Raw genomic sequence first — 23,689 nt, forward strand, 5'->3', positions numbered from 1 at the left:
GTCAACTCTTGTGCGGTGCTAAAAGTTCTTGTGAGAGCAACTACTCTTTGCTTCCGATTCTGTGCTGTGATTTCTCACTTATACACATGTTCTGGCATGATTCCTTTGTATGAGATCTAGGGTACTACACCCTGAGGTTGAGGCTGAATCTGTGACATCAATCAATTTTGGACTTACAGTCTCTAAAATTGTAAGTTAATCATTTTTTTCTTTATAACATTACCTAGCTTTAAGGTTCTTGTAATAGCAACAAAAATCAGACCATTGTACAATATACAACACATAAAATGAAATTTTAGCCACTTAGATATTTTCAGAAAGGAGACAACAATGAACTGTAGAAGCAGTAAGAAGAAAGAGAACTTTACTAAAGAATGCATCTTTAGGGGCGGGCGAGTTGGCTCAGTGGTTAAGAATACTTGCCACTTTTCTGGAGGACCCTGGTTCAGTTTCTAGCATTCACATGGTGATTCACAACTGTCCAACTTCAGTGCCAGTGAAGCCAATGCTCATGACCTCTTCTGGCCTCTGTGGGCACCAGGGATGCACATGGTGCACAGACAAAATACCCAGGGGGCGGGGGGAAAATCCTATGTGGTTTGAGAAAAATGAAGACATTTTCACGGTGAAGTTCGTGAATGCAAACCCCCAGGTCTCTCTGGCACTGTAGCCAGGTCCCTCGGATTCTCCATCATCCCTTTCTCCTCACTAAATAAAACTCATGACTGGGAGGAGCTGAGCCCAAGAGAGTTGCTAGCTTTTACTTCAATGATAATGGCAGTTTGGCCCAGAAAAACGTAACTAGAGCTTTTTAGGTCGACAGGGTGGCTCTGAAATCTGGGCCAGAGAAATACAACTAGATTTTCTGTGACCGAGTTCTTTTATAGGTGACGTCTGAGGGGCCGAGAAGCCCCGGGTGATGCTTTTAGTGTCTTGCACGAGTAGACACATTCAGGAGGGACCGAGCGTAGAGTCGTGGGAGGAGAGACAATGTCTGAGGACTGTCTCTTCTGTGATCAATTTTCCTATAATTCTCAAATGGCTTTTAAAAAGTGAAAATACAGCTGGTTCTGGGGAGTTCGCGTTAAAACTGTTGACCAGAGTGGATGAGCTCGTACGCGTTTGTAATCCCAGCACTAGGATGGTTGCTGCAGGAACCTTTGGGAGTTCAAGGACAACCTGGTCTACACGGTGAGTTCCAGGCCAGTCTAGAGCTCAAAACAAACAAGAACAGATACCTATAACAAAACAAAACCAGAACACTCCCAGGTAAGCCTCTATTTGGCTCTCTCCACTCCTCCACATTTTAGAGTTAACATCAGGCCAGCAGTTCCTTCACAATACGGAAAACAAGGTGTTTTTGTTTGTTTGTTTTGAATAGTAGAGGGATGGGTCACTCCTGGCTCCTGAGGGCCGGCTGAGGGTTGATGGCATCCACCTGGTACATGAATGAACAGTCAAGGGGACAAAGCAGGAAAGGACCTCACTGATACTTGGATACTTTTGACGTCGTGTCTTAGGGCAATTCTTAGGTGCAAGCGGCCTCCGAGACCCATGCATAGACACTCCCATCCCATGTCTGGACACCTTAGAACACTATCCAGCACCTTTATCATCTCTGAAGACAAGTGATCAGGCCTTTCCAGCCTTAGGAATTTTGCTGTCTATTATAGGTGGGGGACGCAAATGAGGAGCGCTCTAAATTACTAGGATATTAAGCAACTCCTAGTGCCTGGGGGTTTGTTATGCATTGTTTTGCACCTGCGGTGGTGGTTGAATGACTCAAAGACTCTTGGGTACCAGCAGTGATCCTTGTTTACTGTCCCACAGTGTAGGGAGCGCTTACACTGGAGGACAGTGAATGACACACAGGAGCCCACGTCAGTTTGAAGGATGCACTTGAACCTGAGGTGAGGATGCTAGCATCTAACTCAGATGTACTCTTCAGGTCTCTGGAAACGCAGATACCCCATCTATTCATCCACTTACAGATCGTCACCTGAGCACACACCATTTGCCAGCCGCCATCGAGGTGCCTGAAATACAGTTCTGACTTTTTGTCTCAAGTGTCCAGGCTGAGGGACAAGACCTCCCAGAGCAAGTGTTTGCTGTGTGGGATTGGACCAAATCACTAAGCCTCTCCACGAACAAAGGAGGTGAGCTGATACCCGTCACCTCCCAGGGCAGCGGTAGGATTAATTGGCATTTATAGAGTGCTTTGTGATTCAAAGATGAAAGGTCTTTTGCTTCTGCCAAATCGCGTGATTATAGTCGTGTGGTGGGATGAATGATTTAGGGCTTACAGAGGACTTTGAAGATGAAACACGGTCTTATTATGGTCTCTTTCAGCTTCTAGGCCGCACTGACCCAGAGGTTATGTGCCCCCGAGTCGTTCTGGCTCCACGGGGATTCTGTATCCTTTTCTTGTTCTTCCTGAGAGGTTATGCCGGCCCTTAGCATACTTTTTATTTGCATAATATCTAAATGGAAGATCCTAGGCAGGGCCCTGCATTATGGAAACACAGTTTCAATACACCCAGGGCTAACGAGGGGGGGGGGGGAAAGGACAGGCTAGATTGTTTTCTGGACCCTCTCACTCCTGGGTTTGGATCCTGGCTTATTGTTGATAGTGGTGATCTTAACGATCAGATGACCCCTCAACAAGATAAACCAAGCAGGAAAGGCTCCATATGTACAATGGATCCAGATGAAGCAACGATTTGTTGAATTAGAAAATATGATTGGGACTGGTGGTCTTTAGAGACATAATAACACGGCCTCATATGAGAGAGAAATTATGATCTACGTCCTGTGACTACCCTGCTTTGAAGGCCCGGCTAGACCCAACCTGAGGGAGTAGACCCGCTCCACCTGGTGTTCCCAGTGCCCCCTCTCGCCCCACAACCATCTGAGTTCTCGGGACTTGGGAGAGGATGGGCACCACTGGAAAGGACCTGAATAGGGTGACAAATTGGAGGGGCGTTAGGTTCTGGGACTAGGGTAATGGAAGCTGTTCGTATTGTCCCTTAAATCTCACTTCATGGCTGTGTACTCTTTCCCTTTCTTTCTGGAAAATTTGAAATGGATTTCAGGAAAGAGGGCATGGTGATGGACCCCAAGGGTTCTTCCTCCACTCCCTCTTAGATATACTGTCAGTAGCCCCAGCTGACGAGTCCCATCCAAGGTACAGGGCCACAAGAGGGTGTGGGGTCTCTAGTGTCCAGTACCTTCTAATTCTCCTGGGCAGTTGTGCTGTGGACATCGGGGCTGTGCTTCTGACCTGGAACTTGGCCCGTGATACTGTAGTCTCAGATAGGACCTGATGTAACAGGTTTATATTTCTGTTCAAAAGAAACCCACAAGATGAGAAGGAGCTTCCAGTGTTTAATGCCAAAAGGGAAGTAAAATGTTATCTTTATTAATGCTTTCAAAACTTGATCTATGGATAGTCCACTGTAATTGGGTGGTCTTGGCCACTTCCTACTGCCCACATTTCTTTCATTTAATTTTCTTAAGGTCAAGGATTTCATTTCACCATATTCTTTGTGCATATACACTAGCTAGCTGTATGGGGACACTGGGCATGATGCCATGAGCAGATGCCACACTCTGTGGCATATTTACAGGTGAAAGAAGGGGCAGCACTTGAACAACACAGAGCTGATATAATTCCAGTCAACGACAGTAACCACGGCACAGAGTTGCCCCGGAGACCCATTTTCCAGAGCTCTTCTCCCTATGTAAAAGTTCACCATCGTGCAGGCTTGAAGTAAAAGCTGTCCTTCTGTCCCTTCCCACAGGCATAGGCCAGAGTCACGCGCCTGGAGCATGTGGGTCTGAGTGCCAAGTGGAGAAAGTGGCCACATCCCGGTGAGAGTGGACGGGAGAGTTGGCCTCTGCTATTTCCAAGTCCTTCAGAAGTTCACAGACAGGCAGGCCATGCGGTAATGTAACCGAGTTTCCCACTTCTAACTACTGATACAACAATGTGGTGACTGGATCCAAGATGCTCTCCCACAAGGCCCCATTTCTTGGCAGTTATTTTAAGTGGCGCAACGGAGCTTTATTGGATTGGGGGATTCAGTTTATTGGATTGGATTCTGAAGTCGTAAGGTGGCTCCATGAAAGGTCCTTTGTGGTTGGAAAACACTTGTTTTTCAGCAAGCCTCCAGCAAATGCCACCATCTCTGCATTTGCATGAGTAAGGTGCCCTGCATGTAGCCACTGCCTGACTTTTAAGCCTGGCTCCTCTATTATTATTATTATAATATATTTTTTGATAGTCTCGGAAGATTGTTCCCAGGAGTCCCCTATAGATCTTGTGTTTTTGTTATGTCTGATTCTAATTTTATCTGGGGACCGCTGTGGCTTGATGGGATTAAATCACAGGAAGAATGTGACAAAGGTTTGTTGGGAATTTTTTATGTTATATTTCAAACACTCTACTTTTGCCTAGAAGAAGATAGATTTTTAAAATATAAAAGAATATATAGTTTAAGACACCTTTAAAAATACATTTATTTTTGCCTCTGTGTGTGTGTGTGCATGTGAGTGTGTGTGCGTGTGTGCATCTGTGTGTGCATGCATTCATGCCATAGTGCACATGTCGGGGTTAGAGGAAATTTTCCGATATCAGTTTTCTCCTTCCGCCATGTGGGTCCCAGCGATTGAACCCAGGTTGTCAGGCTTGGCGGCAGGTTCCTTTACCTCTGAACCATGCCATTGGCCCGAAGATACTTTTATGCCCCAGTCCTGGAGATGTCTGAGAATTCTGCAGTCCAGGAAAGGCTGGGGTGAGAGAGAAATATACAATGAAATATTGACACTGTTGAGCGTGACTTACAAGGCATTTGTTCTCCTGAAAATAAATGCTGCCATATTTTATTTCTTCAAGCCTGTTGTCTAACATAGTTGATATCTCTGTCTTCATTACTTAATTGTGAGCCTGGGGAACCATTTGAGAGGGAGGGCATCTGGTCTCACAGTGGATTTTATTTATTGGTTGTGGTCATGTGGGAGACCTCTGGGAAGCAGACAGTTGCCAAGAACAGCAGATTTTAGATGTTACCCAGTTGCTTGATTTAGCCAGACTGCAGTAGCTGCCTGACTGTCGACAAGTGTAGACATCAAATGCCATTATTCCTTGCTGAGAGTCTATGAAATCATCGGGGGTGGGGTGGGGGGGACGACACAGTTCTGGTTCTTTGTGGTTCAGAATGCTTGCTGCTCTTGCAGGGGAGCTGGGTTCAGTTTCCAGCACTCACATCTATCTGTGTAACTATCTGTAACTCCAGTTCGGGGGAGCTGATGTCCTCTTCTGGCCTTCTCAGGCTCCTGAACACACGTGGTGCACATGAAACCAGGCAGGCACACAACTACACACAGAAAAATAGTAAATAAATGAATGTTTAAAAATTATTTCAACTGAGAAGTATTTATTTATTTATTTATTTTTGGCCAGCTAGGCACAGTAGAGTATCAGAACTAGAATCTTAATTTTGAGTTGAATGTTAAGATCAGGGGAGTCTTAAGTTCTGAAAATAAGAGGCATCATTTTGTGCAGCTGTGGCTGCCCTTTCCCCCCACCCCCTGAGAGTGTTCTGAGGCTCTATGGGAGTCTTCAAACAGCTACAACTCTCAAAGGCTCAAAGCTGTTTCTTAACGGATGAGTCAGTCCGTCCTCCCCGTACTGTGGACCAGTCACAGCATCACCCACACGATGGTCTCTGCCTGGGAGGGATGCCAGCCTGCCAGTGAGAGTAGGTGCCACACTCAGGGGCTCCTTAAAGCCCCAGCAGGAGGTGCAGGTGGGTGACATCAGACTGGACGGTGGCATGTGGGCCACATATACCCACATCCTTTCCAAAAGCGACCCACGTTTCCTTCTGTAGGGAGCGTTTTTTTGTAAATCAATCATGAAAGCTGAGAGTGACTTTCAGACAGGAAGGGATAAGCTGCACAGGAGACTGAGGCCAGACCAGCTGCCTGGAAGCAGTCACTTGGAAGGGACACTCTCCCGCCTGTTGAGCTACATGCAGGCTGTGCAGCGTGCTCCAGGTTTCCCAGCTTCTGTGAGCTGGGTTTGCTGATGCAGCCGTCTTAGAGTCATTTCTGATCCTGCAAGTAACTACTCACTATTACTTTTGTGAGTAACCTTGCAAACACTCATTGGTTCACCAAGTTGGATTTTGGTGGTATTCGTACTTTGGCCTGTAGGGGGCTCCCTATCTGGCTGAGTGAATGGGTAGCCTCTGCCCAGAGAAGTTTTATCACACAACAAAATTCTGCATGACAGGGTATATCTGAGCTCCTCTGTCTTTCTCCCCAGTCCCAACTGGTTGACATTTATAGCAGAATGTCCTGGTTTATTTGTTTCATTTAACAGCTATGGCCATCATTGATGTTACAATGGTGTAGGCAAAAAGCCTGTGTTCTGTGTCCTGAACTGTCTTTTGGTACGAAAGTACGTCGATACATTGAAAATGGCTACATTTAGTTGTGTTGAACCTGTAGAGAGAAAAGGCTCTGTTCTAGTTTCCTTCCTGTTGCTGATAGAACAGTCAGTTCAAAAAGCAAAGGGATGAAAGGGTTCATTTGTCTTTCATTCCCAGGTCACAGCCCATGTCTTAGGGTTTCTATGGCTGTGAAGAGACACCTCAGCCACTGCAACTCACATAAAGAAAACATTGAGGGGCTGGCTTACGGTTTCAGAGACTCAGTCCCTCATGATGATGAAGGGAGCATGGCAGCGTGCAGGCACACGTGGTGCTGGACCTGAGTCCTACGTCCTGCAGGTAACAGGAAATAGACTATCACACCGAGGGAAGCTTGAGCAAAGGAGACCTCAAAACCCACCCCCACGATGCCACACTTCCTCCAACAAAGCCACGCCTCCTAATAGTGCCATTCCCGTTGGGGGCCATTTTCTTTTGAACCACCCTATCAAGGGAAATCAGGGCAGGAACTCAAAGAGAATCTTGAAAAACTTGAAATAGAAACCATGGAGGAATGCTGCTTGGTGGCTCTCTCACTGGTCCAGGCTTAGCTGGTTTTCTTGTCTACCCCAGGACAACCTGTTGAGGGAATGTTGCTGCCCAGAGTGGGCGGAGCCCTCCTACCTCAATTAACCATCAAGATAATACCCACGGACACGCTCACAGGCCAATCTGCCCTGGGGAATTTTTCAGTTGGGATTCCCTTCTCTTACCGTTCTAGCCTGTGCCAAGCTGTCAGTCAAAGCTCACCCAGCAGACCTCATCAAGACCTGAACAAGTAGACTTGCTATGCAGAAGGGAAAGCTCGCTGGTCCCTCTGCCTGAGACAAAGGCAACTAGGGGATGCTGAGAGTGGGAGAAGCAGTCTTCCCCGGCTGAGGGGCCCCTATTTGGTTCAAAGAAGAGGAGGCCCCGGAGAGCATTGGTATTGTCTTTAGAATAGTATTTGGGGCAGAATTTTCATTTGGAGATGTTGTAGACAATTTTTTATGCTCCACTCCTTTAAATTCATATATTCAAGCCTAATTCCCATTGTGAGGGTATTAGGAGGTGAGGCCTCTAAGGGGTAACTGGGTTATCAGGGTAGAGCCTACATCAATGGAATCACAGCAGAGGCCCTTGGAGCTCCTTCACCCCCCATTCTTTTAGCCATGTGATAGAACACAGGGCACAATGAGGCAGGCATCAAGTCTTTACCAGGCATTGAATCTGCTGGTCCCTTGACCTTGGACTGTGCAAGACCCAGAACTTCAAACAATAAATGCTTTTGTAGGACCAAAAAAGAACCGAGGTGTGTTTCCCTTTGGTTGCTCCTGCTGGTCTGTTTCTACCTCACATTACAACTACAGCAGGAAATACAGTTTAAAAAAATTATGAAGTACTAAAACCATGTTCACTAAGAATTCCTAAGTTTATCACAAAACTCAGGCAGGAGATTAGTGATTCCCTGGCACGAGTGCAATGCACAGATGGGGGTTGAAGGGCACAGATTGTCACTATATGGTGAATAGTTTCTGGGGATTTGCTGTGTAGCAGTGACTCTGGTTAGCAGAACTGTATCACAGACTTGACATTTGTTTCCAGAGTCAGTGCTAAGGGTTCTCACACACCAGTGTAATTAAACGAGGTGGTGGATATCCTCTTTGACTGTGGTAATCATGACACAGTGTGTATATAATGTATAGAATACCACTTTGTCCACCTTGAATGAGCACAATTTCCACTTCTTAGTTGTGCTCTGTACTTGCTAACTTTATGTCAACTTGACACAGGCTAGAGTCATCAGCCACAGGCTGAGAGGAAGAAACTACAATTGAGAAAATGCCTCTCTATAAGAATGGCAAGACTGTAAGACATTTTCTTAATTAGTAATTGATGGAGGAGGGGACCCAGTCACTGTGGGTGGGGCTATCCCTGGGCTGGTGGTCCTGGGTGCTAAAGAAAGCAGGCTGAGCAAGCCATGGGAAACAAGCCAGTAAGCATTGCCTCTCCGTGGCCTCTGCTTCATTTCCTGCCTCCAGGTCCCTGCCCTGTTTGAGTTTCTGTCCTGACTTCCTTCAGTGATGGATTATGGATGTGGGAATGTAAGCCAAATAAACCCTTTCCTTCCAAGCTTGCTTCTGGTCATGGCGTTTCATCATAGTACGAGTAAACCAAACAGACACATTGATACCAGGGGAGTGGGGGATTGTCATGACTCACCTGACCATGTTGCTTTGGGGAGCATTTTAGAAGGACAGTGGGTGGAACTTTGGACTGGAAAAGCCACTGAATGTTGAGAACTCAGTGGTTTGTCCTACAGAAGCTTAGAAGATAAATAAGGGTGTTGAAACCAGTGCAGGTGGAGGCCTGGCTTTTGATGTTTCAGACCATTGGAGAAAAGAATCTGCCATGGATGGTGATCTGGAGCTGAAGACCTGGCTGTGATTAACGAGAGACCAGAACCATTAAAACCAAACTTTTGTTTTGCTGGGACAATGGAGTCTGATCAGCTGGGGCTGAAGAATCAGCTATGATAACAAGAGACCAGCACCACTGAAGTGAAATCTTCTGAGAAGTGTTTCCTCAGAGTCGGCCAGTGCAAGCTGTGCTCAGAGGCGGCCAAGGCAGTACTCCTTGTGCTGGCAGCTGGACTTGGTCATGTGTGAGAATCTTCAAGGTGGTACAGGTTTTGAAGGCGTGAAGGGGTCATGGAGGACCCTTGAGGCTTGTCCTGTTGACGAGTGCCCAAGAGGGCAAGTAAGGAAAGTGCAGCCCAGTTGCAGCAGAAGATCCAAGAGTTTAGAGATGCCAGCACCATGGGAAGGCCACCAAGAACAGCAGTGTGGTGGTGGAGAGGAGCCAGCGGGAGCCCAGAAGACGAGCTGTGTGTGCTTCAGAGGGCAGAGCCAGAGGAGAGACCCAAGCCCTTGAAGGAGTCCCCCAAATGGTGAGCGAAGCTCAGAGTTTGGACCTTGAATTATTTACACTGTTGGAGTTTGACTTTGTTTTTATTCGATTGTGACTGTGTCCTGGCTCTTCTCTCTTGAAGTAAGAAAGTAACTAACTTATTTTTGATTTTATAAGAGCTCACAGTTGAGAGACTTTGAAATTTTAAAAGAGATTTTGGATTTTAAGAGACTTTGGATTTTTACAGACACTGAACTTTGAAAGTGTTTGAATTGGTAAAGACTGTGGAACTTCTAAATCTGTACTATGTTTTATTTTTATTTTTTGTTTTTTTGTGACAGTGTTTGGTTTTTCCAGACGGTGTTTCTCTATGTAGCCCTGGCTGTCTTGGAACTCACTATAGACCAGGCTGGCCTCAAACTCAGGGATCCACCTGCCTCTGCCTCCTGAGTGCTGGGATTAAAGGCATGTGCCACCACCTCCTGAATATACTGTTTTGTATTTGTGGTATTTATTAATCTGAGATCTTGGGGATGAACCAGGAAAAAAAGGAAAGGTTATGTCTTAAAAAGTATGTGTCAAGTTGACAAGGGGTGAATTGTGCTCGCTAATTTTTTGTCAACTTGACACAGGCTCTGAGGAAAGGGAGCCCCAACTGAGAAAATTCCTGCATAAGATGAAGCTGTAGGTGAGCCTGTAGAACATTTTCTTAATTAGTGATTAATGTGGGAGAACATAGCCCATTGTGGGTGGTGCCATAACTGGACTTGTGCTTCTGGGTTCCATAAGAAAGCAGTCTGAGTGACCCTTAGGGAGCAATCAATAAGCAGCATCCCTCCATGGCCTCTGCATCAGCTCCTGCCTCCAGGTCCCTGCCCTGCTTGAGTTCCTGTCCTGCCTTGAGTTCCTTCCCTCAATGAGGGGTCGTGATGGGTAAATGTAAACCAGATTGGTTTCGGCCAGTGTTTTATAACAGCCATAGAAAGCAAAGTAAGAGAGTATCTAAGGTAGGGAGAGTTAGCATGGGCTCTTTTGGGATTTCATCTCTAAATCAAAGTCGGGCACTGGATGTTTGTTTACTCCAAGTGCAAGTCTCCATCATTCTCTCTTCTGATGTTGTGAAGGTGAGTAGGTCTGAGTTCACGCCCCTGTTGCACACCAGCTGACCTTGGGCAAAGCGTGTGCTCTCTTGGAACCCGAGTTGACCTGTGTAAAATGGATCTAGTATAGCAACTGTCTTGGAGTTCTTTGGTGGAAGGTGGTGCTGGATGTGGGAAGAAATGGCGATTTGATCCTGACCTGTCTGCAAGACTCACATCACGCAGCCGCGGAAGAGGGAGATGCTGGCTGTAGAATTCTGCTGCTAGTGGGGAGGATGGTTGAACTTGAATAAACGTGTGTGGCAGGGAAAGATTGGCTGTATCCCTTCTTTTTCTCACCCAAATCAGAGAACAATAAAGAGTTGCTAGCCATGGTGTCTTCATTGTAGAGTAAGGGTTGAATGAAATAAAAATTTCATTCCTATTGATCTTTAACCCTTCTGGACTGACTATAACTCTCATAGACCATGCGTTTAGCATGCACAAGGTCCTGGGTTGGACCAGTCAACCAAAACCATTCTGTAAGAAGTCACTCATTCAGTTTCTAGATTATTCCTCTCCCGGGACTATTACTGATAAAGGGGACAGAACGCCAAACTCTGGTTACCCGGTAGAGATGCTAGGACGCTTTCAACACTTCCTGACATCTGGGTTTCATTCCAGACACACTGAGAATGACGAGCCGTGGTCATCTTGTGGAGCCTCGGAGTTAAGTTACAGCAGCTGCGACAGGAGAAGGCCCGCCTCCGGGTTCCACGTGGAGCATCATTTATAGTCAACAGCTGACACGGAGAATCTGATGTCGAAAGTCAATATTAAAAATTACCTTTTGTTGTAGTCTTAAGATTTGTAGGTTTTGCCTTAGGTGAATAATTAGGTTTTCAAAGATGGATGCCAATTGCTAGTCTTTGCATTTCTGTTACCAAAATATTCATAGCAGAAAGATCCATGTTGCCAATTATGCTTTTAATTGGGATAGAAATGTGTGTTAAGTTCTTTCATAGAAATGCATGCTAAATCTGTTTCAGAGAATCTTCTAAGACATTTTCTTTTTACCCAATTCCAATTCTGGCTTTGGCTCCCATTCAAGAGAAGCCACTACAATGAAATATTTTCTGACACTCTGTGGAATAGTTATCCTTGATGTGTGTGTGTCCTTATTTATGCCCGGGTTCCTAAAAGCCTCCACAAACAAGACCTACTTTTTTTTAAAAGAAAATAAGAAATATTTCAAACTGGAAGAGGGATGTATGTCGTATTTGCCCCAAAATAGCATGCTATAATGAACCCAGCATGGGAGACTTTTTTTAAAAAGCCCCAGCCTTCCTGGGAAATTCCTGTTGATTTTACGTGACTATAATTGGAGGGGAGAACATAATGGTATTTCAGCATGAAAATTGCCTAAAATGTGTGGTCTGCTGAAGGAATTTCAGAGGAGAAATGCCGCAAATCGTATGTATACAGATCATTTCAGACGGTTAGCTATGCAGTTTAGGTGGTAGATTGTTATTTTCATGATATGAATGTATGGTAGGCATACACTTTTGTCAAAAATCTTTGCTATACATATTCATTTTATATCTAAATAATATTTCTCATCATGGCTTTGTCAGAATTTATTTAGTGAGGGTCCTATTTCTGGACACACTTTTTTTTTTTTTTTTTTTTTTTTTTAGAGTTTCTTATGTTAGGCAACACCATGATGAATGTCTTTGTTCATGTACCTTCTGTCTTAGGGTCTCTATTGCTGTGAAGAGAAAACATGACCACAGAGACTCATATAAAGGAAAAATATTTAATTGGGATGTCTTACATTTTTATAGGTTTAGTGTTTCCCATCATGGTGGGGCATGGTGGCATGCAGGCATTGTGTTGGAGTGGGAGCTGACAGTTCTACATCTTACACAGGCAACAGGAAGTGGTCTAAGACACTAGGTGTGGCTTGAGCATATACGGGACCTCAAAGCCCACCTCCACAATGACACACTTCCTTCAAAAAGGCCACGCCCACTCCAACAAGGCCACACCTTCTAATAGCGCCACTCCATTGGGGGCTATTTTCTTTGAAGCTACCGTACCTTCAGTTGTTAGTGCAAGTATTTCCTAATGTGGGCCAGACAGGTTCGCTGCTGTAAGGACTGTAGATACTGTCAAATCACACTGGAGCCTGTGTTTCCACTCCACGGAAATAATTATGCCTTGCTCATCAACTTCTTCAGGGCGTTACTTGCTGAGTTAATTGAAGTCTAAAGTAAAAAATGTCCTAAAAACTCAGCCAGTATCTCTTCCAGACTCCGTGAGTTCATTGCACGTGGTAAAATCCGAGAGGGCACTAAGCATATGTTGGAAGGACAATGGGCAAGCTGGGGAGGGTGACGAGAGGGAGTCTCTTGACTCTGGACTTAGAAGAAATGAATGGTTTTTTTTTAAAAAAAAATTAACCAGTGTTTGAAAGCGATGAATTCCCCCTAAATACAAGTTAAGGTTGGAAAGAAGGGAAAATGAAAAATCTCACTTAAATTCTCCTGGGCCTTGTGTATGAGATTGGTAGGTTAAGACATTCCAGATGGCTTTGTCTGTTCTTTTGAACCTACCTTTAGATCACATTGAAATTGCCTTTTTATTTTGCCTGTTCTGAGTTCATAGATTAGAAGACAAACAGGCGGACACATTTGGTCTCCTTTGAAGCACCAAAGCACGACAGGGAAGTCGTATTCCAGTCAGGATCGTAAAGCATGACCGTGTGCTCGCATTTATGAGTAAGCTAAGCAGTAGGGAATTTTATATTGGGATTTATGATACAAACTTGCAGCGGGTATATTGTGAGGTAAGAAACAGGGTAGGGGTTCAAGAGGACAAAAATCTCTGCTTATAGTACACACTTCAATTCTGGAACTAATGGAAAAACGTGAGGATTTTAGCCTAAAATTTGCTTATGGGTTCAGACAAGAGCCAGGGAAACATGAATATCACTGCCACCTCTCCTCCTGCAAACAGTAGAGCCTTTGCAGTTCTCCGAGCATCTGCACACAGGCCAGGATTGTCCAAGAACATTTCATTAGATGTTTGAGCAGATCCTCTCCATATTGATTCCAGAAGGGAAAGCATGTGTTGGGTTGCAAGGGCAAGACTTCTACATTCTCTAAAGGGCTGAACTACACCTTCTGTACCTGTCCTCACAGCTCATAAAAGGCAGCGCAAAGGGCCTAGCAGCTGGAATCGTTCAGAGGGGGGAACGGCTTTCAGAGGCACAGGCAACAGCAGGTGGAATATATACACATCAGGGACGCTTTACACAGCACAGCAGCCCCTACGTAGTCAGGACAAAGCAAATTCAGGGTGTGACTGACTACACTGGTCACCCACAGAGTGCAGAGAATGTTAGCTTCCAATGTCAGAGGGACTGGACCCTGCCTTGGTAGAGCAAGTTCTGCAGACTACACCCAGGTGTCCCGGCACACACCTCAAGGCTGGGCCTACTGGGATAATTCTGCTCGTGGGCACAGTGACTGCTTATCAAATTGTGTTTCCAAATTTGCCTGGCTTCTCTCTGATTCTTGTTTGGCTGTCCCCACACATGGAATTCAAGGTCTCAAAGAACTCACTCCCTGCAAACATTGTCTTAGGGTGGGTACTCTCAGCACAGGACTTTGGAGGCGGAGAGTCAGTCAACCTACGGCAACAAACTTCTCGCTTTATGTAATACCCCTGTGTGGATAGGCCGTGTACCATTTATAGTAGGGTGAGGAAGAGGGCTGAGTGGATCATTTTATTTTTTTTTCTAATAGCATCTTTGGTTGATAGGTATGTTTCCATTCTGGATGCAGATGGGTTTGTGTAGGCAGAGTTTTTTTTTTGTCGAGATCTCCAGAGCCTCAATAAACAGACAAGAGTCTTAATATTAATTATAAGTGTTTGATTAGCTCTTACAACTTAAATTGACCCATTACTATTAATATACATTCTGCCATGTGGTGCTACCTCTCTTTCATCTTGCACTTCCTATTTCCTTTCTCTGTCTCTTCTGGTGACTCTTGTGACTCTGCCTTCCTTCTTCCCAGCATTCTCTCTGTCCCCAAATTTCTGCCTAACCATTAATGAATCAGCTTTTTTATTAACAATGAGAGCAATACGTATTTACAGTGTATAAAGATTGTTCCACAGCAGGTTTGGGAGTGAGGGGAGGATAAAGGAGGAAAGAACTCAACCCAGGGATTCTCAGAGAGGGAAACAGTGTCTGTTCCTGGAGAAATCAGACCACATGCTTCTGGAAAAGAAGCCTGACTGGTTTTGTTTCAGTATCTGGCACATGGCAAATGTTTGTTCAATGTAGCACATTCCCCAAGATGAAGTGGCATGGTAGGAAGAGACTCTAGCCATTGTTATAGTCATTAGAAGCTTCTTCCACTGGAGTGTTAGTCCTGTCCCATGAGGAAGGCTTGAGGAAATGGATCCTAGGATTATTTCCTAGTTTTCAGCTTCACTGTGGCTGGGAATGAAGGTGAGGGTAGTGACTTTAGGATCATAGGACTCATTGCTGTAGCCATGTTAGGATCACATGACTCATTGCTGTAGCCATGTTAGGACCACACAACTCATTGCTGTAGCCATGTTAAGATCACATGACTCATTGCTGTAGCCACTTTAGGATCACATGACTCATTGTTGAGGAGCTGGTGAATATTCAAGCCCAGGCCTCCCCTCCATGCTTCCTTAAATACAGAGCTGGCTCAAGGTTGAAGAGGCAAGCATGGCAGAAGGCAGAAGGAAGTATTTCTTGGAGTGATGCCCTTCCCAGTGTCCACTGAGAATGTGCATTTTTGCTGCTCTTATTCCTGTCGATCTGCAATTCTGCTCACTTCTCCATCCTGTTAGAAAAGGGAGGGGGGCCTGCCTATCTATGTATGCCTACATATGTGTAGATGTGTATCCACACATGTGCATACTAGGTTTGAAAAGGTATGGCTCCCATAGACTCATGAGTTTGATGCTTGGCCCTTAGGGAGTGGCAGTATTGGGAAGTGTGAACTTGTTGGAGTAGGTGTGGTGTTGTTGGAGGAAGTGTGTCACTGTGGGGGTGGGTTTTGAGGTCTCATATGCTCAAGCTAGGTCTACTGTGGAACAGTCTCTTCCTGCCTGTGGATCAAGATCTAGCTCTCTGAGCTTCTTCTCCAGAACCATGTCTGCCTGCATGTTGCCTTGCTTCCTGCCCTGATGACAATGGACTAAACCTTTGAAACTGTAAGCCAGGCCCAATTAAATGTTTTCCTTTATGAGTTGGCTGTGGTCATGGTGTCTCTTCACAGCAATAAAACTCTAAGACACATACCTGTATGCATATATATATCCCCTGTAGATGTATATACATGCAACATCTCTATATATGTGTATGCGTGAGACAAAAATATAAAAGTAAGTAGTAAATTGTGGCAAATATTTGCAGCAAATAAAACTTGTGAATATCCTCATCATGTAACTAAATGAAATAAAAATAATAACACACTGTGTTTCCAAATTTGACAGTAAAATCTTTCCTTGAATAACATGGCTGCACACTGGGGTTATGAGGGAGGCTTAGAACTCAGTCTTAGTGAGGGGCTTTAGCAGGCCCCAGCATGGCAACCATGGCACTGGCAGGTCCTCCCCTCTCTCTTCCCCTCTCCCTTCTTCTCTCTTGCTAAACTGTTTGGTTATATTCCTAAAGCTAGACAGGAATAGTCCCTTATTAGGCCGCTAACTCATTCCTGAGGCCAGTCACTAAGAAACAACTATCAAAACATCAAGGTCCAGTAATCAAAATGCATTGTTTTGACTAATCTAATTAAAATACCCATTCAGAACTAACCAGTAAGTCCTAGCTCATTAAGTCCTCGCTCATTCTAACACAGGCCTAACCTCTACCACCCCACTTTAAAGTAACACCTGTAAAGCTGTTTCCTGCTGTTTCTGCCTGATTCAGGTTCAGCCATCTTGTCTCTCTGCCTTGCTCAGTAGAGGATCTCTTCGTGTTTGGAAAAAAAAGTGTTTGGGTGTGGTCTGTACCTCATCTGGGCACACAGATTCCTTCACATAGAGATTCTGATAACTGGGAAGGGGCATGGCTTGGGCACTGAATTTTCTGGAGTTCTACAGTAGTTTGGATAAACTACTTAAAAACATCACTAAGCAGTTTAAACGGTAGAAACTGTTTTTTCTCCTAGCTCTAGCCAGGGAGTCTAAAACCAATGCTGACAGGACCGGTTCCCTATCTTGAAGATGGCTGCCTCTTGTGGGCTTTTCAGTGTGTGTTTGGGGAGAGATCTCTGAAATCTCTTATTATGAAGACACTAGGTCAGTTGGGTTAGATCCCCGGGCTTCTGATCTGAATTACTTCCAAAGGTTTTGTCTCCAAAGCAATCAGCTTGGGGTTTAGGGCTTCTTCAGCTTTGGAGTCGGGGAGGACAGAAGTTACTTTATTTCATCAGGTTATTTATGCCAGTAGAGCTAAGGCTGCACAGCCCTGGTCTAGGAGCAGAATGCAAAGGCTTTCATTATTTTGTGAGTAATTTTTCAGAACTGATACCAATCTTTATTTCTTGCAGTGGAGAAAATGCTATATGGAGGAGAGCCTTTCCTGAGATTTCACAGAAGGCAAATGTTGAAGGCAACCACAGACCCTTACAAGAGGTCTGGGATCAAGATTTGAGCCCTTGTGTTATGAGATCCGAGTTTCAAGTGGGGTGAGATGGTCTTGGTAAAGGTCACCAGTAGGTAAAGGTCATAAACTGCATCTTCAGAAGGCAAGGAAGAGTTTGGAAAATTAAGACCATGTTATAGCAGTGATTAGAAAGATAGTGACCGACTTCCCCAGGATACTTCTATTTACTCTGACTCTGTTGGTCCACTTCAGTGTACTTGGCCTGTGAATGGATGATGGATATCAGGTTAGAATGAACTTGGAGAGCTAGAACATCAGTTCTTTAGTGGGAAGATGGTAGGAGGCGGGCAGGGTACAAACACACGTGCATCCTTCCTCTAGCTAGTGTGTGAGTGCCTTCAGGGCAGCAGCTCTACTTGGCTCCACCGTTTCAACCTCCTTTGAAGATATTAAGCACGGGGTTAATTATTGGTTCACAACACTCTTTGCATCTGAAGCTCAGCCTGAGCTGCTGGTGTCTTTGGTTCCAAGTTGCTCTCTTGCATTTATGAGGGATAATTTGCTAAACAAAAGACAAATCTTTCCTCACAAGCACCTTCTCTGTGCTGAGAGAAGAGAACGCTCGGAGGTCCTTGGCCGTGGTGTCAGCCTTGAGATCTTTGGAGCAATGGAGGCCGAGTCTGCTGGCATCGGCACCAGGAGATGGAATTTGATCTAAGTTTCAATAACACTTGAAGTTCTTGCATGCTCTCAGTGAGTCTGGATGAACTTCGCTTCAGATGTGGTGAGAAGCTGCAATGGAAACTCTTGCATCAAAACAGTTCATTTGGTGGGGGAACTATTTGGAAAAATCCTATTTTTTTTTAAAAAAAAAGGGAACAAAGAGAAGTTGATGAAAGGATTTGAGGTTATAATGACCAGAGTCTCCACTGCCTCCTTGCCCTCCCCTAGTCTTCCTCCAAAAATGGAGAGAAGAAATAAAGACAGAGCAAAGTCGTGAATATTATAAGCCTGGCAGGCTGGAGTTTTAGCTAGGATAGCATGTAGCCATAATGCCTTTTAATTACCATTGTATAATTATAAATAGGAAAGAAATTAAAAGATGAAGATGTGGTCTGTAATGAAATTACCCTAACTACCATGGCAAACTTTAAAGTCGTCACAGAAATCTGTAATACAACAACATGAATGGGAGGTTAGCTTCTCCCCAAAGTAGAAATTAAAATGTTGTGGATTCGTGGTCCCCCTTGTTAGGTTGGCATTTCCTCCTCAGGACACAAAAGCACTGTTTGCAGTGCAGACACAAACAGACTACTATGGAGTCAGAGTCCTGCCTGGCAGCTCTACCCTTCTCCAAGTATTTGGGCAAACTGACGTTGAAGTGACCCAGGTTCCAGAGCCAAATGGTGAAGGCATCACAAGAAATGGAGTGCAATTGCCTTTTGATGATGCCTCCTCTGGGAAGGAAACATGTGCTTTGTTTGCACATATCGAGGTTATCTTGAAGTTCTTAGACACCCTTCTACTTTGCACTGAACTCCTAAGTTTTTGTGATTGAACATCCAGGATCATAATTGCAAACTTTTATGTTAGTCCTGAGCTCAACAAACTAACCTTGGTGCCAACATGGCTAACTAAAATCTACTTAAAACCCAAGAAAGCTTAAAAAGTAATTTTAGTCGCAAAAGAACAAAGTTAAGCATAGCTTCTTGGTAGCCAGCATTTTGCTGGTGGTGTGTCACATTTCCTTTAAGAGCGGTCTTCCCGATTCAGTGGAAGCAGAAAAAAAAATAAAGCCCAGACATTTTGAAATGCCAGCTTTCTTGGCCGACTGCCAGTACAACCTCTGGCTCTTTCAGGACACTGAACATTTGAATGGGGTTTGTGAGTAACGTGCTACAGTAACATGGACTGTCTGTGTGCATAGAGATGGCAAACTGTGCATGGCTCCCCTAGGTGGCCAGCAGCTCTGCCATGCTGGGCTGGGCGGATTAAGCAGGCAGGGCCGTATTAATCCAGTAGAGTAAATCCAGTAGAGTAAATTCAGTAGAGTAAATCCAGTAGAGTAAATCCAGTAGAGAAATTAGGAAATGAGACAATATATGAATTGAAGAATTTAATGGAAATATTGAACTGCAGGTGTAGATCTTGGATGAGCTGGTCAGTAAGTTTGATGTCTCAAGCCCGTATGTATAGCTAAGGGTGGATAAAGGTAAAAAAGTTAAGACATATGAGATATATAAATAGAAGTCTTGATATCAGGAATCTTAGAATGAGAAAGAATTGATAGCAAAGAAGAATTCTTTCAAGATTTTGTGGCAAATGATAAAGAAATAGAACTAATGGTAGGAAATCAACAAATAGACACAGTATAAATAAAAATTCTCAAAAGAAAAATGATTCCTGAGAGGCCAAATGGCATTGAGGGAACAAGGATAACTTATTAGCACACCACTCAGAAGCAGCCCCCAGTGCTAGGATTCAGGGCAGTTAGATGCTCACAGCACAAGAACAAGTCTCCTGGGATTTTATACCCAGATCAATTATCATTGAACTGTATGGGGCAAAATGATGATCATTTGTGTGCAAAGCCTCAGAATGGTTATGTAAAAATATGCTTAAAGTGCTATTGGAGGGCTAGCAACATTCTAGAGGAACTGTAACAATATGAGGCGTGTATTAGTCAGCGTCCACCTTGGAAAACAGAAGCTGTTTTGGTCATTCAATCTTAAGGGACTTTATGTTTAAAGTTTATGTTTTTAAACATAAAGAAAAGAAAACCAGCTACAAACCACAATCCCAGAGAACTTAGACAACAATGAGGACACTAAGAGAGATTTACGTAAATCTAATCTACATGGGAAGTAGAAAAAGACAAGATCTCCCGAGTAAATTGGGAGCACGGGGACCTTGGGGGAGGGTTGAAGGAGAGAGGAGGAAAGGCAGGGAGGGGAGCAGAGAGAAATGTAGAGCTCAATAAAAAAAATCAATAAAAAATTAAACACAAAAAGATGTTTGGAGCAACAAAAGGGATAGTGGTCCACCCAGCTTTGGGGAGCTGCTCAGACAAATGTCTGGATCCTATGCATCTCTGCTGCAGTCACTGCTGGCGGCATAAAACTTATGACGCTGGGGCCATAAGGCTCCTGTCATCCATGCCATTAGAGCAATGGGGCTGCTCCATGAGCAGGGACCACTGGTGCTGCTAGGACTTAGGCACTGGCATCTAAGGTCTAATTAAGTTCTGCTCATGGGGGGAACCTGTGCCTGATTGGCAGGTCGAAAGAAGGCTGGGCTATGTGGACAGCTATGCTGTTTTATAGATATGCTGCAAATGAAAATCTGGTCTCAGAAAGAAAGGTTATTCCAATAAACAAGCAAAATGAGTTCCTGTCTAAATAGTGGAAACGAGAAAGGGAGAACAAAGGCACATCTCTTACAAGCTAGAGCGGAGAGGAACGAAACCGGTGCGCACACATATAGCTGGTTGTACCTATGTGTGCATGCGGAGGACAGAAGTCAGAGCTGTGTGTCTTTCTCAACTGTCCCCCACCTCCAAACTAATTATTATCCTTATTTATTTAGTTACTTACTGATCTATTTATCTTCAAATGCACACGTGGACGTCAGAGGACAAATAGTGAGCATCAGTTTTCTCATGCAATGTGGGCGGGAACTGGACTCAGGTTGTCAGGCTTGGTGGCAAGCCCCTTTACCCGTTGAGCCATTTTGCAGATCTTTACCTTGTGAACCTATGTCTCTTGAATTATGCAAGGCTGGCTCACTAATGAGCTGCATGCATCCTGTTTCTTTCTCTCTCCCCCACTCCAGTGCACTGTTTACAGACACATAGCAAACCTGGGTTTTATGCAGGTGCTAGGGGTTTGAATTCAGTTTCCCCTGCTTTCACAAAAAGCCTTTTACCAAATGACCTGCCTCCTCAGTCCTTCTAGATGATAACTTTTAACAATAGCACAATAGCTTAAATGGGTGGCTTCCCAGGAGATATGTCTAAATTCCAAAGTTTGTGAATTGTAACAGGCTTTCTTTCTGGGGGCCACCAATCAGCTCCCAAGTCATGACATGGAGACTTGTTATTAGTTACGAGTGCTCAGTCTTATTTTAGGTTTGTTTCTTGCTGGCTCTTTTAACTTAAACGGTTTCTCTTCATCTGTAGTTTGTTTCGGGGATTTTGCCTTCCTTTCCTTCCTTCCTTCCTCCCTCCCTCCCTCTCTCTCTCTCTCTCTCTCTCTCTCTCTCTCTCTCTCTCTCTCTCTCTCTCTCTTCTGCCTCACATGTCTGTCAGTCTGACAGCTGCCTGGTTAGCTGGCCCTCGGTGTCTCTCTCCCTCTTTCTTCCTTATTATATCCTCTTCCTCCTGTTTTGAGCCTAGATTTCTCTTTCTACTTATCCTCTCTGCCCACAAGCCCCACCTATCCCTCTCCTGGCCTAGCTATTGGCTGTTTGGCTTTTTATTAGCTCAATCAAGTGCCTTAGGCAGGCAAGATGAAACAAATGCCACACATCTTTACATCATTAAACAAACGCAGCATAAACAAATAGAACACACTTTTACACAGTTGAGTTATAGTCTGCAGTCAAACAAATGTAACATACCTTTGTATAGTTAAAATAATATCCCACAACAGTGAATGAATCTTTTTTTTAAAGGTCTTCGCAGATGTAATTAAGTAAGGACCACAGATAAGATCATTCTGGGGCCTATGTGGCTTTAAACCCAGTGAGAAGTGACTTTGTAAAAATCACATGGTAGAGACAGAGAGGATGATCACATGAACCAGGGGCAGCAGAAGGAGTCAAACAGCACCAAGTTGAGGGAGACCTAGAGCCACCAGAAGGTGAAAGAGGTGAGGGATGGAGCCTCCTCTAGGAAGTGTCACTATTTTGGCTATCTATCTATCTATCTATCTATCTATCTATCTATCTATCTATCTACCTACCTACCTATCTATCTATCATCTACCTATCCATCCATCATCTATCCATCTATCTATCCATCTATCTATCCATCTATCTATCCATCTATCTATCTATACAATCACCATTATTATTATCATTATTTATTATTGTCTTAGGGTTTCTATTGCTGTGAAGAGACGCCACGACCATGACAACTCTTATAAAGAAAAACATTTTATTGGGGCTGTCCTACAGTTTCAAAGGTTTGGTCCATTATTGTCACGGTGGGACATTGCAGCATATAGGCAGACATGGTGCTGGAGAAGGAGCTGAGAGTTCTCTACATCTCCACCCACAGGCAGCAGAAGGAGACTGTGTGCCTCACTAGGTGTACCGTGAATATATGAGACCTCGAAGCCCTTCCCCAAAGTGATATACTTCCCCCAACAAGGCCACACCTCCTAATAGTACCACTCCCTACGGGCCAAGCACTCAAACACTTGAGTCTATGGGGTGGGCATATCTATTCAAACCACCACAATTGTTATTATTTAGTATTTGTATTATTAACTTATTTTGTTGTAAAAACATCCCGAAAGAAGCAACTTCCTTTGTTTTCCGGTTTAGAAGACTACAGACCATCCTGGTAGGGGAGGCAGCAGAGGGTCGCTTGCAGCCGTGGGAGTGCGAGGCAGCTCTCAAACCCGTCTACTGCTAGGAAGCAGAGGGCACTAGGGCTACAACCCATACGGCTCATCTGCAGACACCCACTGCCTCTGAGTGCGCCCTACCTCCTAAAGGCCCAGCAACTTCCTCAAACAGTACGGTCCAACGATGTTCAGACTCCTAAGCCCGTGGACACAGTCACACTCGCACCGCAACGGCACGCAAAAGAATGGGCTTCGTTACCACGTCTTCATGCAGCCGGATCCTTGCGTTTTCCTCTCCACTACTGGCCCCTATTCGTCTCCGCCCACACTGGCAGCTTAGTTTGGGGCTTTTTCCCTCCAGAGCAAAACATATCCAAGAGTATATGTTGGCAGCCATTAATACGGATGGTGGTGGCCAAGGCAGGTTCTAAAAGTGGTCCAGATGAGCACGGGAGCAACATTCAACACAGCAAAACAAACACGAGTCGGGATTCACACAAACCCGATTTGCCATGCCCGAGGTATATGACTGACTCTTGCAATTGGGAGTAGAAAGAAACGGACGCTCCTGTTTCAACTTACCACTCCCTTTGACTTCTGGGAGGATGATATATTCTCCATCTTTACCAGCCGAGGTTGTACTTTAAAGAATTATCTGCCTAGGAAGTTTAATGTTCTTCTGATCATTGTTTTACTCACAATTTTGTAATTGGTTGAGCTATCCATATTATATAATGTATACTATCAGATATTAATAATAAACCGCAATTCTATATTATATAACTAATATTAGCTATAAATGTATACCTTTAACTCTGTTGTATTTAAGGTTTTTTTTAAAAAAAAATCTATATAAGTCTGAAGTATTTGCATAGTCGAGTATGTCACAGAATATTCTTATACCTCTTTTTTTTTTTGAGACAGGGTTTCTCTGTGTAACAGTCCTGGCTGTCCTCAAACTAGCTCTGAATACCAGTATACCAGGTTGGCCTTCAACTC

General features: G+C 44.3%; 1 long non-coding RNA gene across 1 annotated transcript; it reads left to right on the plus strand.

Annotated features, from left to right (window-relative positions):
* The first annotated feature begins 8,759 nt into the window (after positions 1–8,759).
* Positions 8,760–11,620, plus strand: LOC119803609. Its single transcript, XR_005283684.2, has 2 exons — positions 8,760–9,423; positions 11,147–11,620. It is a non-coding gene; the product is annotated as an uncharacterized LOC119803609 (long non-coding RNA).
* Positions 11,621–23,689: the final 12,069 nt, after the last annotated feature.

This window comes from Arvicola amphibius, chromosome 17 (genome assembly GCF_903992535.2).
Source record: "Arvicola amphibius chromosome 17, mArvAmp1.2, whole genome shotgun sequence".
Classification (NCBI taxonomy): domain Eukaryota; kingdom Metazoa; phylum Chordata; class Mammalia; order Rodentia; family Cricetidae; genus Arvicola; species Arvicola amphibius.